Genomic DNA, 17,882 nt, shown 5'->3' on the forward strand with positions numbered 1-17,882 from the left:
CACGGTTGATGATTCTAAATTTTAATATTTAAAAGTTTAAATAGACTTTGAGTTTGGACTTATGTTATTTTTAATACTCTATATTATGATTATTTTTTTAATTATTTTTCTATTTAGCTCACAAACCGACCCAACCTATATTGATCAAGCCTCACAAATCAACAGACTTATTCGGACCGGGCTAAAAAATCTTTTCCTTAAATGGGCTTCAAAAATCTAAGTCTAGCCTTATTAAATCATGAGTTAAGCTAGGTATAGCGAAAAAATCAAAAGAAAAGATCATTTTTAAAGAAAAATCTTAGGATAAGGTCGGTTAAAACCGAGGTACAAGTGATCAACGGACTGAGTTGATTTTTCAAAAATATTAAAAAATGTAGTTACTTGAAACAATCAAATATTTTCTATGATTGTGGACAATTCTATCACTCAAGCACACATGACTTTGTTGAAAGATTTTCTGTCATTTTTATTTATACTTCAACTAAAAATTTTACCTTAAAAAATCGACGAAATCCCTTGATATTTGTAAAAAAAAAAAAAAAGAGGGGGCTAGATCGGTTTTCTCAGAAAAAATATAATTTTCATTCATTTTTTTGCAGAAAAAAACCGACGTCCGTTCATCATTTTTTTAAAAAAAATATTGACAAATTGGGTCAATTTTCTCTCAATTTTTAGGATTGATGATTATGTCAGTCGATTTTTCTCCATCGATTGTTGTATTATCTTTAGTAATGTATTAATGTGAATTGAATCGAGAGGCTTTTGCTGATTTGAAATCGATTTTAAATCAGTATTTTGTTTGAACATGATTTTAAATTAGTTTTTTAAAATTGAAATTTTATTTAATTATGTAATTTGAATTTCAAGTTGTATTTTTTTTTTCATCAACATGAAAAGTCACAATTGTTAAAGTTATCAAAATTTCTTCAACTCTTAAACAATCTTACTAAATGATCAAACTATAGCTCAAAACCAAAGTATAAAAATATAATAAGATTCCATATTAATAGATCAGATCACATGTCTATATCTTCTTTTTAAAAATAAATATTTACCCTTACAAACTTTTTAATACATATAGTTATATAAAATTTAATAATCTAAAAATTTAACAATAGTTAGTAGCCATCAAACACCATTAAACTATAACTTAATGGGTCATTTGGTTGGGAACAAGTTATTCTGGGATAACTTTGCCATCGTGTAATATGGGGAAAAGATAGTGTTTACATCCCTACTTTATTCAAATAAGGAGAAGCGTCGCGATGACTCAAAAAATAATCAATTAACTCAATTTTAAAAGAATTTTAAGAAAAAACGAGTTTTAAAGGAATCATCACCCAATTTTAGGAAAAAACTAGGAAACCAATTAAACAATCTACAAAACCATTAGATTCTAAGTAAAGAGTTCAAATTATTTCGAAGGAAAGGTGTTAGGCATTCTTCAAAATTCACAAATGTGGATCCCGACTGAATTCATTTTTTCAAATTGAGGAGGAGATAAAAACAAATATAAAAATATAATAAACAAATAAAATAATAATAAGAAAAGGCATAAGTTTGCTTAACGACAATAAATATATACAATAATAAATAAAAATTATAATTCGAACTCGGTTCGAATAGCTTCAATGGGAAGTAGCTCCGTGTATCTATAAAAACACTTAGTAAAAGTGTTAGTACTAAATAAATATGAATAAAAATGAATAACTCAAAGATAAAAGTCCGTCTTATTAACATGGGAGACCTTAGAAATCAACGATAATTTCTTTATCGGTCAATTTCAACTTGTAAAAATATGAACTTAAACTAAATTTCCATCTTTTAAAATTAGAAGGCCTCTAAAATCGACGAAGAGATTTTTTCATTGGCCAATTAACGAATAAAATTTTAACATAAACTTGTATGAAACCAACAAGAAATAATATAAGACAAGTACAACAATTCAAAACTATAACCATATAAAAGTAACGAAACATCCAAACAATAACTAAATAATAATAACCACACGTCAATGTAACTATCAAACTATAATAACATAACTAAATAAATAATAAAAATAATAATAATTATAATAATAATAATAACAACAACAAGAAGCACCAACGGTTAACAACTTGACAAAACAATAACAATTAAATAGTAACATGATTTATGTAAAGCTATAGGTAAACAATGTGCAATGAATAAAATTAATCAACTAAACCAAATATAAAAGGGTTCATTAACAAAAAGACAAAACAGTGATATCCATTATTTTATTTTTTTAAAAAAAAAGTATATTAAAACAAATCACAATATTATAATCCTGGCAAAGCAAAACACAATCTGGGAAGACGTGCATGAAGAACAACAATATCAAATAGAGACGAAGCAAACAATAAAAAAAAGGCTATATACCAAACTATAAACAAAACTCACTGAAAAAAGAGAAATCAGTCCCAAAACTTGAAAGAATCAACAATAAAAAGCATATAAACTTGAGAAAAAAAAATATAAACATAGAGGTGGCCGGAGTTTGAACCCCTCCGGCCAGATCTGGAATTGAAAAGAAAATCGAAGTGAAAGAGGGGTTACCGGAGTTTGAGTTGTTGCATTTCTGGTTTGAACAGATGTTTGCAATGGGTTTCGATGTGGGTCTGGTTAGTCTGATGGCTCACTGGAAATTGGGAGTTCGCCGGTGTTGGAATCACGATGGAGTCGTGCTTGGTTGCTGTTGTTCGAGCTTCGTGCTCCTTGCCGGAAATGGCATTTTCTGGTTATTTTGGAGTGGTGGAGCTGCTGTTTGAGGACTGGTTTGTAGTGGTACTTTATTTTTTTGTTGTTCGTTGGTCTGGGGGTAGCGAGCAAGAAGGGGAAAATGGGTTGTTTTGGAGTGGCGGAGCTTCTGTTTGAGGACTGGTTTGTAGTGGTACTTTATTTTTTTGCTGTTCGTTGATCTGGGGGTAGCGAGCAAGAAGGGGAACATGGGTTGTGATGGGTGGCTGTGAGCTCGTGGTGGGTCTGTTTTGGTGGTGTTCTGGCGGATTTGGGGTGGATCTGGTGGAGAAGAAAGAGATTGTTTTGTGCTTCTATTTGGTTGTATTCCGTCGAAGTTCGTGCCGGAAAAATGAAGAAGAGGGAGGTGGGGGATTTGGTGGGGTTTGAGGTGGTTGAGGCTAAGACTATCTCCAATCCACCTCTATTTTACTCTTCATTCTTTATATTTGGAGAGTAAAATAAAGAATGAGCACTCCAATCCATCTCCAAATCATCTTCTATTCCTTAAATTTAGAGAGTTGAATAGTAATTTTTCAAATTCATATTCTCTATTTCACTTTTTAATTATATTATTATTATTTTTATTACTTTTTAATTAACATATTATTTTACATATAATTCCATTAACTAAATATCTAATATTTATAATTCTTTTTTAAATGTAATATAATATATTTTTAAAAATATTATTTAATATATACTATTTTAATTTCAAATTAATAGTATTTTAATTTTTTTTCTAATTTTCGTGAACATTAATTTTCATTATAAAGAATACGCAAAATTAAAATGGCAAGATGAAAAAATTTAATTTAAAAATGCAATACATGATATGATAATTCAAATACAAAACAACAATACAATACATAACATAATAATTTAAATACAATTTAACAATACAATATAATACATAACATAATAATTTAAATACAAGATAAAACACAATACATAACATAATAATTAATTGATCACAACAATAATTTAGAAATTCGTAGGTCGTTTCCAGATTTAACACTATTCGGAAAAAATTAGGATATGATTTCGAAAATTGTTGCGATTGTGGTTGTGATTGCGGTTGTGACTGCGATTGTGATTGTCGATTTCTTTTATCAAGTATTCGTTGTTGTTCTCGTTGCAGGTAATCACGAACATTTGGATCACTAATAGTTTCTACTATAGAGGTTTTTGGTGAGCGATATTTGAGATCACCAACACCTAACGATGTTGCGAGACTTCTACACATTGGTGAGCAGCGTGGTTTCCCATGAATGTTAGGTCATCTAGATTGCATGCACTGGAAATGGAAAAATTGTCCAACGGCATGGGCTGGGTAATACGTAGGTCGTAGTGGATCACCAACAATATTTCTTGAAGTTGTTGCTGATTAGGACCTTTGGATATGGCATGCTTATTTTGGTTTGTCTGGCACCAATAACGATATTAATGTTTTACAGTCATCACATTTATTTTCCAATCTTGCTAGCGGTATTGCACCTCCTACCCATTATGTTATTCAAGGAAATGAATACGATATGGGTTATTACTTAGCTGATGGTATATATTCTAAATGGTCTACAATGATTCAAACTATTCGTGATCCTCATTCTCAAAAGAAGAAATATTTCGCGATGAAACAAGAATCGTGCCGAAAAGATGATGAACGTGCATTTGGAGTTTTGCAATTATTGTAGGACCGTCACGTTTTTGGAGAAAGGAAGTGCTACATGATATAATGACTACATGTATTATACTGCACAACATAATAATTGAGAATGAACGTGATCTCAATGTACCAATTCAAGATGTCGTAGAGGCTCCAACTCTAACTATAGAAATGGTGGTAGATGAAAATCTCCGATTTGAATAATTTTTAGCTAGACATAAAAAAATTAAGAACAAAAATGCTCATTTTGAACTCCATAATGCATTAATAGAGCATTTATGAGAGCAACGTAATAATTTTGAAAATTGAGTATTTATGTAATTGTATGTCACTTTTATTTGAATATGTCCCTAATTTATGTATTATATTATATCTTCTTGCAATTTATGTTATTTAAAATTTTAGAATAAAATATAATTTCATATCACATTAAAAATTATATAAAGTAATTATTTGGAAAAAAAGAAATAAAAGATTTATATTATGAAATAAGAAAATAAGAATGAAATGGAAATAATAATATAATATTGAGGAGAGAGAAAAAGATTCCTTTTTAGAGAGTAAAATAGAGAATTGGGTTGGAGTTGGTTGTCTTGAAAAATAGAAAATTCTATATTTGGAGAGTAAAATAGACATAAAAAAATTAAGAACAAAAATGTTCATTTTGAACTCCGTAATGCATTAATAGAGCATTTATGGGAGCAACGTAATAATTTTGAAAATTGAGTGTTTATGTAATTGTATGTCACTTTTATTTGAATTTGTCCCCTAATTTATGTATTATATTATATTTTCTTGCAATTTATGTTATTTAAAAATTTAGAATAAAATATAATTTCATATCACATTAAAATTTATATAAAGTAATTATTTGGGAAAAAAGAAATAAAGGATTTATATTATGAAATAAGAAAATAAGAATGAAATGGAAATAATAATATAATATTGAGGAGAGAGAAAAAAATTCCTTTTTAGAGAGTAAAATAGAGAATTTGGTTGGAGTTGGTTGTCTGAAAAAATAGAAAACTCTATATTTGGAGAGTAAAATAGAGGATTGGGTTAGAGATGCCCTAAGGGAGGAAAAGGGGAGATGAAAAAAAATTAGGGTTTTTTCATTTAGAAAATTCTTACCTCTAAAAAAATCCNCCCCCCCTCCCATAATTTTTGACCTAATCAATAACTTAAATAGGAAAATAATTATGTAATGGGCTCAAATTGTGTTAGTTTGAGATTATGACTCAAAATTGTTGGTTAAATAAAATATCTGTGTATATAACTATTATCCTAATTTAATAGTTTTCTAGACTGTATTAAAAACACCAAAATTGATATTAATAAAAGTAATTAATAAAATGAATATTAAAAAATGTAATGAACGTAACTAATGACATGTAAAAAATGCAATTTTAAAATTAACTAATAAAAAATACTAAATTTTGATAAATAAGGATAGTTATCGATAAACTTATTTAAAATTTAAAAAATTTATCTTGAACTATTAAATAAATAAAACTTAAAAGTTATGAATTTTGAAAATGTTAGGCCCAAATTGGGTGTCAACAGATAGAAGTATCTTCCTAGACTATGACTCACATCCTAGAGGCACACCTGTAACACCCCAGAAAAATTTTCGAATTAAGATTTGAACTGTTCTTCGTAGTGAGTGAGATTTTATCAAGAAATTAAAAATTTCTTAAGTGTTAAGGTCACTAGATGTAGGACCTTGAGTTCCAAAAATAATTAAATTGGAAATAGAAAAATCTGAAATTTTGCAAGCTAAGCTAAGTATGAGTTTTGGGTCGACTTCAAATGACCATAACTTCTAGCTCAAGATGATTTAGGTGTGATACCAGATACTGTAGGAAATATCTTTGAATTATCTTTCCAACGCCACCAAGTTTGCTCAGTTTCGATATCGTATGATGGAGATATGTCCATTTGAAGTTGGGATGTCTAGACAAGGAAAGTCAAAACCAGATTTTAGAGGGGTATTTTGGTCTTTTCCTTACCCAATAAGATTTAATTCGTTTTTAGTAATATTTTAGGGGTCTAATATGATTGGGTTCAATTTTATAATCCTAGTTTATTCCTAGGGTTTTAGTTGAGAGTTTAAGAAGAGAAAAGAAGAAGAGAGAAGAGGAGAAAAGAGAAAGGATCGAAGCGTTCGTCGAAATTCTTGAGAGTTCTTGCGGATTGTCGCCATGGGTTTGATCCCTAAGAGGTATGTAAGCTTCCATAATGTTGGGTTAGTTCACCCACACGCCAAACACATTATTTTCAGTAAAGTTTCATTCTCAAAAAGTTGAAGGATTTGAGTATTTGATAGGTGTTCTTGAAGTTCATCCTAAATCTTATTTTGTTGGGGTTTTGAAGATATCTTGAGATTAAAGTGATGGTTTTGAGTGTTGTTTTGAGTGGATTAATGAGTACTTAGGTTGGGTGATTGAATCTAAGGAAAACTTGAGAAAAGAAATCGATTAAAAGCGATTTAAAGTCAGAAAACAAGGGAAAAGTTCGTTAGTTTTGCTTGGGGCAATGCTGGCGCGACGCGCCTCCGTTGCGCCTGGAAGGCTGGGGTAATACGCCAGCAGTGCGCCAGAAACGAGCCCCAGTAAATTGGGGCCTGGCTCAGCGCGCCAAGGACGCTCTCCCATCAGCGTTTTTCACCAGTTTTTCATCGTTTAGCCTATTTAAGTTATTCTAAAGTGTCCTAACACTTTCCATTGATTCTAACTACTCTAAATGACTTCTAAACATCTAGAAATCATCTATGAACATGAATCATAACCTTGAATCCATAAATCCAAATTCAAGGTAGAGTTAAGAGTTAAGCCTTGAGAGTTATTCCGAACATTTGAGATAGTCCCTTTGAGTTTTCTTTGAAGAACCTTCTACAAATTTAAATAATTTATTTCAAGACTCGAGCAAGTGAGTATGAGAATGAGGAGANATGAACATGAATCATAACCTTGAATCCATAAATCCAAATTCAAGGTAGAGTTAAGAGTTAAGCCTTGAGAGTTATTCCGAACATTTGAGATAGTCCCTTTGAGTTTTCTTTGAAGAACCTTCTACAAATTTAAATAATTTATTTCAAGACTCGAGCAAGTGAGTATGAGAATGAGGAGAATGTATTCATGAGTCCACTTTATCATCACGATATCCTTCCTACCATGAACGATAACTCTTAAATTCATAATTCACATTCAAGAGAGAGTTAAGAGTAGAGTTCAAGAAATTCTTTGAGTTCAATTGTTAATCCTTTGAGATCCATCATCGATTTGAGTTAAGTTTTGAGGAAGTAAGTATAAGAATGAGAAGAGTCGTATACATGAGTTCCTTATTGATATTTCGACCCTTGAGTCGAGTCATTCATGTCCATAACTTCCGTATGAACTTCATCAGTTGAGTACCTTCGAGAGGAGTAGTATCTCCAAGTTCTAAGTATTGAGTTCCTAATCCCCTATGAGATTATATTTATAATCATGACACTATTACATGTTACACATGAAGTCCTTGAGTTGAATTGTTAATGCCCATAATTTCGCATGAACCCTATAAGTCGAACAATCTTGAGATGAGAAGTATATTTGAGTCCTTGAGTGAGTAGTTCATGCTCATAATTCCACATGAACCCTCTGAGTTGAGCATTCTTTAAATGAGTAGTATTAGTGAAGTTCTTGAGTTCCAAGTATTGAGATATATCTATGGTTATTGAAAACCTTGCATCGAGTCGTTCACGTCCATAATTCTGCATGAACCATATTTTAAGAAGTCTTTTACAAATATTTTAACTTTGTTGTAAGACTTAAGTTTTGAGTTCAGTAAAGAGTAAAGTTAAAAGTTCATTTCTTCAAAAGTATATGGGAACTAAGTATTCCCAAAGAGTTTATAAATGTTTTCACATTTAAATAAGAACGAAAATTGAGATTTCCAAAGAGCTTTCGGGCAAATTTTCAGAAAAGAGTAATCGCTTTCTAAATGAAACAAGAGAGGAAACTGAGATTTCCAAGATAGCCTTTGAGCTAAGTTTTTGAGCAATTATCTCAAATCAACAGAAAGAAGTATGTTTTTAAACATAAGAGCTAGTATATTTTTGGGAGTAGTATTGAGCACCGATATGGGGGAGAGTTCGGACAACTCACAACCCTCATAAACCAGTAGCCACCATGGGCAGAAAAGGGTCATACTTTTTGGATGAATCTTTTTCACAATAGACTAGTGGATCCACTTAGTAGTTCAGGTCCTATACATTTGGCCGGGTATAGGATGCGCTGGCAACGTGAGGAAGATCGTTGTATCATCACAATAACTCTTATGTGATGGTTGTCGGTTAGAGAAACTCCCACAGAAGTTATTGTATTTTATATACATCAGTTTATTTTGTATTTTTACATATATCTCAGAGTTCATATTATATCGCTGCATACATACATAGTTATCATTGTATTTATAAATACACAGAGTTGAAAAACCATGTTTTAAACAACTTTTCTTTATATTGCACATGTCTTTAAACTGCTTTATATTGAAATGAGTCCAGTTAAGTTGAGTATTTCGAGTTGAGTACTTTAAGTGTAATGACCCAGAAAATCGGTTTTGAGTTTTTATTATAAAATTACCGTTTTACTCATCTCGATAGTTATCCCGAGTCACTTTTGATCAATTTGAGAAGTTGGTTTGGAAATTTTTGAGTTATTTGTTAATACGATTGTTTAGTTGACGAGTGATTTTAAATACTTAATTTTAGTTGGTGATTAATGGGCCAAGTGGTATAGTATAATTAATACCACTTAACCCATGTAAAATAATAAAACCATAATTAAATAAAGGGGAGATTATTTCTTTTAGTCACAGCAAGAAAGAGAGAAACCCTATGACGACGCTCAATTTCAAAGGAGGAAGCGGGAGTGCCTTTAGGTAAGAATCTATCTAATTATTCTTTCTTATTCGTATATATATATTAGTGTACAGGGTATGAATACTAATCATAACTAAATGGACTGGTAAAAAAATGAGATGATCCTTGTTTTCTGACAGTACCAAATTAAGTTGGCTGAAAACTGGGTCTGTACAATTCTTAGTAAGCGTAAGTTATTGTGGTTTGTGCAAAACAATTGATAAGTAGTAGTGGGTCTTCATAGTTTATGATATTGAATAAATAAGTGCTAAGGGCGGCCGACGGAAAATCAAAAGAATTCACGTTCTAGTAATTGTTAAACTTTATTGTTCCATTTATTTATTATTGGGGTTAATTAGTAATGATTGAATATGCATTATGCCATATACATATATATGCAAAGAATGATCGTCATGATGTAACAGTGATGGTTAAGAAACCAATCTGTTGTAATATTCTTGAAATTAACATATTAAAGTTATACTATTAAATTAGTTGAGATTTTAGGGATACAACGACAATAGTAGATGTAATATTAGATAAAGTTGGGGGTTAGATATTGCTGGTGCAACGTGAATGTGGGTGAAACAGACCTTGTCTGCAATCATTACTAATAATTACCAAGTGATTGAGGTAATAATTGGAATTATAAAAGTGGTAGTATAATGACTAAAAGGGTAGGATGATGGATGGCTTAAGGATTTGTTAAGTTACTGATTTTGTAACTTTATTAAATTGTTCCCCGTTCTTTTTTTTTCCTTCTTATTGATTATCTTATAAAGTTCAAGTTTGGTAATAATTGAGATATGTAATAAAATAGTGGGTGTATTGTGATACATAAAGATCATTAAAATTATGTTATTTTGAGATATTGAGACTATACTCCACACTTGAAATTTGGAAATATGAGAGTTAACGTGTTAGCAAGATAAGGAAATTGATTATAAATTTGAGTGAGTTTTTTGAGTCTAGGCTAAACCTATAGTAATGTGGGTGTTGTTAGTTTCGAAATTTTATTGTGATTATTAATGTGAATAAATTGGTTTGAGTTAGAAGTACAACGAAAAGGGAAGGCTCAAGACCCGAAGTGATTGTTCGATTATTTGAGACAAGTGGATTTCTAAACCCTTGTTAAGTGTATGGAATTCGTGTATTTCCTAGTAATATGTGTTTTGGGGTTAATGAGACTTGGTGATGGGTTGACTTGTCCACATTGATTAATTCTAATGATGAATAAGGGGTAATAAAAGGCAATGTGATTAATTGTTTATGATGTGTTGAGAATGGTTTGAAAGGTTTGTTGAATCATTGTTGATGTTGTATCATGATTGTGTTGTTGTGAATTGTGCAATGTTATGAAAATGGTTGTCTCCTCATTATTTGTGTGAACATGTCATTTGCATTGTTCTGAGACATGGTTGTGACAAGTGTTATGTGAACTGAGAAAGAATAAGAAATTAAAGATGATGTACCATTTCGAGGGATGTGTCGCACGCCTCAACGGATACTATATTTCGAGGGACGTATCGCGCGCCGCGATGGTTACTATTATCGAGGGTCGTATCGCGCGTCGTGATGGATGCATGGACAGATATGTCCCATGGGTCCTAGACTGAGAGACAGTGGATGTGTATCGTTAGGTCAGACATGCATCACTATACTTGACATTGCATTTCATTGCATTGCACATCTTTATTATTGGTGAACTTGGTCTTGTGTGTTGCTGATCTTGCGAGTGCCTTTCTGTGGAACTTGTGACTGATGAATATTGAGCATGTTGTTGAAGATATGCAATTGTTAGAGTATTGTTGTTGAACTATGTGCTTTGTAAATTGTGAACTGTTAGGTTGGACTAGTTTTATGTATGTTGTAGTTGTGGAGGTTCAGTTGGTGTGTAAGGAGTACCCGTATTCTATTCCCTTAGTTTGTGTTTAGAGGTTTACTTGCTGAGTATCGTGTGGTTTGGTACTCACCCCTTGCCACTACATTTTTTGTAGGTTACTTGCCCGGACCTTTGTGATACTTTCCATCCTCTTATTTTCCGAGGCTTCTTGGAGATTTGTGAGGTAGTTGTTTGTCATCTCAATGGACTTTCTTACTCCTATTTATGATCTTGTTCTATTCTAGAAACAAGGTCATTTGAGACTTGTATTTTTCTTTTGAATAAATTGTAATACTTTAGAGGCTTGTACACGTGACAACCAGATTTTTGGGGTATTTTTGAGTTGATTATAAAATTTCCGCATTTTATTGTAATGGTTGAGTTTTAGGCTGACTTGTCTTGGTGGGTTAAGACGAGTGTCATCACGTCCATTTTTGGGTCGTGACATTAAGTTGAGTATCTTGAGTTGATTTGTGCTTCATTGAGTCGAGTATCATATCTTTGAAGTTGAGTATCTAATCCTTGAGTTAAGTATCTTATTCTTAAGTTGAGTTGAGTTGAGTGAGTTTGAAAAGAGGTAAGTATGTTTCCTTTTTATCAAGTTCAAGCTAGGTTATGTTTTAGAATTCCCCTTACATGCTTGTACATTCCACGTACTGAGCCATTTGCCCCGCATCTTTTCATGATGCAGACACAAGCATTCAGTATCATCAACAGGAGCTCTAATGATACATCCGGGAGTTCGAGTTAGCTATGGTGAGTCTCCTTGTTTTCGAAGGATTTCATTTAATTTTAGTTTAGTCAAGATGTCGTGGGTCTTGCCCCGACTTCCATCTTTATCAGTTAGAGGTTTCATAGATAGTTAGTATAGTTGAGAAGTCTGTATTATTTATCATTTATTTTGTTAAATCTTTTAAGGACTTAAGTTGCCTATTTTATGGCAAGTTGAATATATTATTTTTATTCTAAGTTGTTCATTTGAGTAAAAGTTTTGCAAAGTTGATTTTCATGAATTTTATTTCAGTTTTAAGCTTTTGCATGCTTAAGTTAGTCTTCCGCTTGTAGTCAGCCAGGATGAGGGTTCGCTTGGGGACCAACAATAGTTCTTGAGTGCCGGCCACGTCCAGGTGTAGACTCGGGTCGTGACAAAACCTTCACTAAACTAAGGTCCTATTACCCCCCCCCTCCCCCCCACCGAACTCATTCTTTTTGTAATTTTGTACACCTTTTTGGCTTACGTGACATCCAAATATATTACATGCGAAAATGGTCAAATAGCCCCCCAATCTATGGTCAGATTCTCAACTACACACTTTAACTTCATGGGGATCTTATTACCCCCTTAAACTTTTTTAAAATGGAATATATACCCCCTTGAAATGCCATAGCCAGTCAAGTGTCAAGTGGGTGAAACACACGCACTTACACTTGTATTTCACCAATTGTTCTTTTTTTAAAAGAAAAATAATTTCTCTTGGTCTCCTTCTTTTCTTCAACTATTTTTTAACCCTAAATTTTTGCATAAGCTTCATTTGGAGAAAATGTTGATGGATACAGTGGGGGTCTTCCCCCACCTCTGCCTCTCTCTTTATCATCTCATCCACTTTCATCATTATCTTTTTTACCCACTAAAAGAACTCTCCACCATTTTCTCTTGAGAATAAAGCTTCAGACTGAAAAGACATCAAAATCATGGTAAATCTGTCAATTCCACCACCAAAGAAAAAAATGTTTGACTGGGATTTTATTGATTGTTCGTCGTCAGAAGAAAAAAAAGGTGTGGTGTTTGATGGTTCGTTGGCATCTTGCTGCTTGTTAACAGTGACGAGGAAAAGAGACAACTAAAGGGATTTTGATTCGGTGAAGTTGCTCCTCCAATGGTGTAGGCGGTCTGGTTATTTCACTGTTCTTTCTTGGTCGAAGCTCAGGCGTGAAGATCCGTTTGGAGCTGACAGTGACAGAAAGGGGGTGAGAGAAAGAAGAAAGATAATAAATAAAGAAAATATATAAATAAAAATACATATATTAATAAAAAATAATTAAAAATAAAATTTTAATAATTTATGTTTTTGCTCACTCTCTCAAAGAGAGTGAAATACACCTACTTTGCCAGATCAGCAATTAGAGAGGTAATAATTTAAGTTTTAAACAGTTTAGGGGGTGATAGGACCCAATAAAGTTTAAGTGTATAGTTGAGAATTCGGTAATAGGTTGGGGGGGCTATTTGAACATTTTCTCGCCTCAACTGCGTGGAGTCACGGAGTGTGTCACATAAGTCAAAAGGTGTACAATATTATATATAAAATGAGTTCGGGGGGGAGGGGGGTATTAGGACTTTAGTTTAGTTAAGGTGTGTCTCTGAGATTTCAGTCATAGTCTAGGGGGATACTTGTGCCTTCTCCCTTTAAAGTTGTTATAAGAGTGACTCATATATACTCTTATTGTTACACAAATGGCTCACATATACTCATTTTCTCTAATAGAAGTGAAAAAAAAATTATTTTTTATTAATTTTTTTCATAAAAATAATAATCCATGTAGAGGTATATTTGATCCTTCTCAAACGTTTTTTTCTAATTCAACAACTAATTTAAATTTATTATTTTGATGGTCAAATTTTTTTTCGCTTATTTTTTGTAAAATTTATTATAGATGCCGCAATCTTTCTTTACAAATATAAAAATTAATTACAATATAGCTGCAAAAAAAATAGTTTTAAATTATTTTTTTTTCGTTCACACTTCTTTCTTTTTATTTATCTTATTTTTACTCTAAAGAATGAAAGAAAAATGAAATAAGACTAAGAAACACAAATAATAATAGTAATATATATATATATATATATATATATATATATATATATATAAAAGAATCTTAGGCCTGCCTACGTGGCGCCTCCACAAACCAGAATTTCCTTTTAATTTATTTATCTCCAAAATTAGCCTTCCTCTTTCATGAAAAGCTGTTACATTTATGAAAAATTGCGACTTTAATGAAAAGTTGCGACTTTAATGAAGAGTTGCGACTTTTATGAAAAATTGCAACTTTAATGAAGAGTTGCGACTTTTATGAAAAGTTGTGACTTTTATGAAAGGTTGTGACCTTTCCGAAGGGTTGCAACTTTTCCAAATAGTTGTAACTTTTCCAATAAGGCACAATAAACATTTGTTCACACTACCCATTGTTGTCTATAAATAGAGGGATTTCCTCTCATTTTAAAACAACGAAATTTTTGAACCTCTTCTTCTTCTTCTTCACAATTAAATATTTGTGTATTTTGCTTCTGTTGAGTGGCTCACTGACATCATTGCTTATTTTACAGATTGTGGTATGTATTTTTACCATCATTAATTTATTCTTATGTTATTAAGGATAAATGAAAAGGATAAATGATAAGATGTAATAATTTTCATTTTCCTTTACATTATTAATGTTTGTTACTACGTAATATAGTGTCTAAGTTTTAGTGATTGATAGATTTTAAATATTATCTTATAAATTCCGTGATATTATTCGCGCTAATTTTACTCATAATAATAATAATAATAATCAAAGAAGGCAAAAAATAATTTATCTCTGGAAAAAAATCAAATGCATGATTTTAAAAAAAAATATCAAAAAAATTAATTTAAAATTATTTTATCACTTTTGTAATGGCAAGGGTATATGTGAGTTACTTAGTAACGATAAGGGGTATATGTGAGCCAATTTTATAATAGTAGAAGGTACATGTGAACCATTTTTATAACAAGGAGTATATCAGCTCTAAATGATAAAATTAAAAAATATATCACACCCTTTTCCCTGCTTTATATCTCATACCAAAAGATTCCTAATGAAAGATGTGGACTAGACATGAATAGTGAAAATTAATTGTGTGGAGAGAAGTATGAGGATTGGGGAAAGTCGGGGAGGGGTTGCCTATGATAATTAATCTCAATAAAATTCATATGATTATAACATGTGTAGTGGAATGGGTGACATGTGTCATGCATTTCTATAAACTTATCACGAAAGATAAGGAAAACGATGCTTAATATATAAACGAGTTTTAACTTGGTTTCAATTTATATATTTTATGTCTTTCATTTTCAGATGTGTAAAAGTAGATATTTAAGCTTATATAAAGTTGAACAATAGATACACACATCCTACATGACATTCTACATGACGTTTCATGTGACAGTTTGTGTCCTACGCGATCCTATGTGACGAATATTATGTCGCGTAGGATGTAAATGTCTACTTATTTAATTTTATATTTTTAAATGCCTATTTGTGCATACCCAAAATTAGAAAATATAAATATCAGAGGAGGTCAAGTTAAAGCTAAGGACGACCTATTTATGTTTTATGAAAAAAGAAAAAAGAAAACATTAAGGCGATATTATTATATCATTGAACTTTCAACATATACCAACAATTTTTTATTCAAAACATATTATACATTCACTAGTAGCAGTCATACACATATACAGACATGAATGCATACGTACTGGTTGTATAACAAGTAGTAATCCTAACGCTATATAATATTGTCTTGTCGATATTTATGTTAATATTTTTAAATTATAATTTAATTTAAAAAATTATCAAAAAATATACATTTAAATTATATTTTCATTAACTCTCATCTTCTATACGTATGAATTCTTGATATATCAACACTCCACCCCATCCCCATACAAAAGTGTCATTTCTTTCCAAAACAAAAAAGCTCTAAAAGAGCATATGCAACAACACTTTGCAGAACCTATCAAGCCAAATTACCCTCCCAAAATATGCATTTCTTCAACTTCTTCTCCCTTTTCCTTTTTGTGTCTTCCCTCTTTTTGTTACTTAAATGGAAGAATTCCAATAGCAAAACCAAAAAATTACCTCATGGTCCATGGAAATTACCTTTAATTGGAAGCATGTTTCATTTGCTAGGTGGACTTCCACATCATGTCCTTAGAGATTTAGCAAAAAAATATGGACCAATTATGCACCTTCAACTGGGTGAAGTTTCTCTAGTTGTTGTCACTTCTCCTGACATGGCCAAACAAGTATTAAAAACTCATGACCTCGCTTTTGCATCTAGGCCCAAGCTTTTAGCTGCCGAGATTCTCTTTTATAACGGAACTGATATTGTCTTTTCCCCCTATGGAGATTACTGGAGACAAATGCGTAAAATATGTCTATTGGAATTGCTTAGCGCAAAAAATGTTAAATCATTCAACTCTATTAGACAAGATGAAGTTCTTCGTATGATTGATTTTTTTCGATCATCTACTGGTGAGACAGTTAATGCAACAAAAAAGTTTTACCAATTCTCAAGCTCTATGACCTGTAGAGCAACCTTTGGGAAAGTATTAGAAGAGCAAGACGAACTTATACTACTCGTTAAAAAAGCATCACGTTTAATGGAAGGATTTGATGTGGCTGATATATTTCCATCACTAAAATTTCTTCATGTATTATGTGGAATGAAGGGTAAAATTATGGATGCTCACCATGAGTTAGATGTCATTCTTGAAAACATCATCAATGAGCACAAGAATAATGGTGAATTAGGAGGTGAAGGTAATTTAGTTGCCACATTGCTAAGACTAATGAAAGAGGGAGGTTTTCAATTTCCAATCACCAACGACAATATCAAAGCTATTATTTTTGTAAGTACATTTTCCTTCTTATTGTTATTTAAGTATGATATGCATTGAGTCATCTATCTAAAATAATTGTTCTATCTTCATTAGGCTAAGAGTAAGATTGCGTACATATATTATTAGTTTATGAATTCTAGATCATAACTTTGTTTATTTACTAGATTCTGAATAGATTATATATATATATATATATATATATATATATATATAAATTTGAATGGAAGCTATTGAATTTAGTTGAATCCGTAGCCAAATGAACTATTGCTTATTATTGAAAATAAGCAATTAACTTGCTCATAAATGAAGGACATGTTTGGTGCGGGAACAAAGACTTCATCAACAACAATTGATTGGACCATGGTGGAAATGATGAAGAATCTCCAAAGCTCAAGCAGAGGTAAGAAATGCGTTCAAAGGTAAAGAAACATTTGATGAAAATGATGTCGAAGAATTGAAATACCTAAAGTTGGTCGTTAAAGAAAGTTTCAGACTCCATCCTCCATTTCCCCTTTTGCTTCCAAGAGAATGTAGGGAAGAAGTAGACATAAACGGCTACACTATTCCCTTGAATTGGAAGAGATCCTAAATATTGGAATGACGCAGAAAGCTTTAAACCTGAAAGATTTGAGCATAACTCTATGGATTTTTGTTGATAATAATTTTGAATATCTTCCCTTTGGTAGTGGAAGGAGGAATTGTCCTGGGATATCATTTGGCTTAGCTAATGTTTATTTTCCACTGGCACAATTATTGTATCACTTTGATTGGAAACTTCCTAGTGGAATCAAACCAAGTGATTTGGACTTGACTAGGGGTGGCAGGGGGACCGGGTCGGCCCGCCCCGACCCGCGACCGGTCCGAGAACCGGCCCGCCGGATCCGGTCCCGTTTGAATATGGGGGGATGGGTCTTTCGGGATTAGGGGACCGGTACAGGTCCGGTTCACCCGTTGGTCCCGGTCGACCCGGCCCGGTCCCGGCCCGGATGAACCGGCCGGTTCGCGGGATCCCCTAACAATTTTTTTTTTTTTTTT

General features: G+C 32.1%; 1 long non-coding RNA gene and 1 pseudogene across 2 annotated transcripts in view; one reads left to right on the top strand and one right to left on the bottom strand.

The window, feature by feature from the left end:
- Window positions 1-1,502: 1,502 nt before the first annotated feature.
- Window positions 1,503-3,083, bottom strand: LOC125842115 (uncharacterized). Its single transcript, XR_007443871.1, has 2 exons — window positions 2,578-3,083; window positions 1,503-1,652 (listed from the first exon to the last, which is right to left on the bottom strand). It is a non-coding gene; the product is annotated as an uncharacterized LOC125842115 (long non-coding RNA).
- Window positions 3,084-15,859: 12,776 nt separating this feature from the next.
- The window catches only part of LOC125842106 (premnaspirodiene oxygenase-like), a 3,647-nt pseudogene continuing 1,624 nt past the window's right edge, over window positions 15,860-17,882 (top strand). Inside the window, exons 1-2 of the transcript XR_007443870.1 lie at window positions 15,860-16,856; window positions 17,157-17,664. The product of XR_007443870.1 is annotated as a premnaspirodiene oxygenase-like (transcript). The remainder of the gene's footprint in view (window positions 16,857-17,156; window positions 17,665-17,882) is intronic.

This window comes from Solanum stenotomum, chromosome 1 (assembly GCF_019186545.1).
Source record: "Solanum stenotomum isolate F172 chromosome 1, ASM1918654v1, whole genome shotgun sequence".
Taxonomy (NCBI): domain Eukaryota; kingdom Viridiplantae; phylum Streptophyta; class Magnoliopsida; order Solanales; family Solanaceae; genus Solanum; species Solanum stenotomum.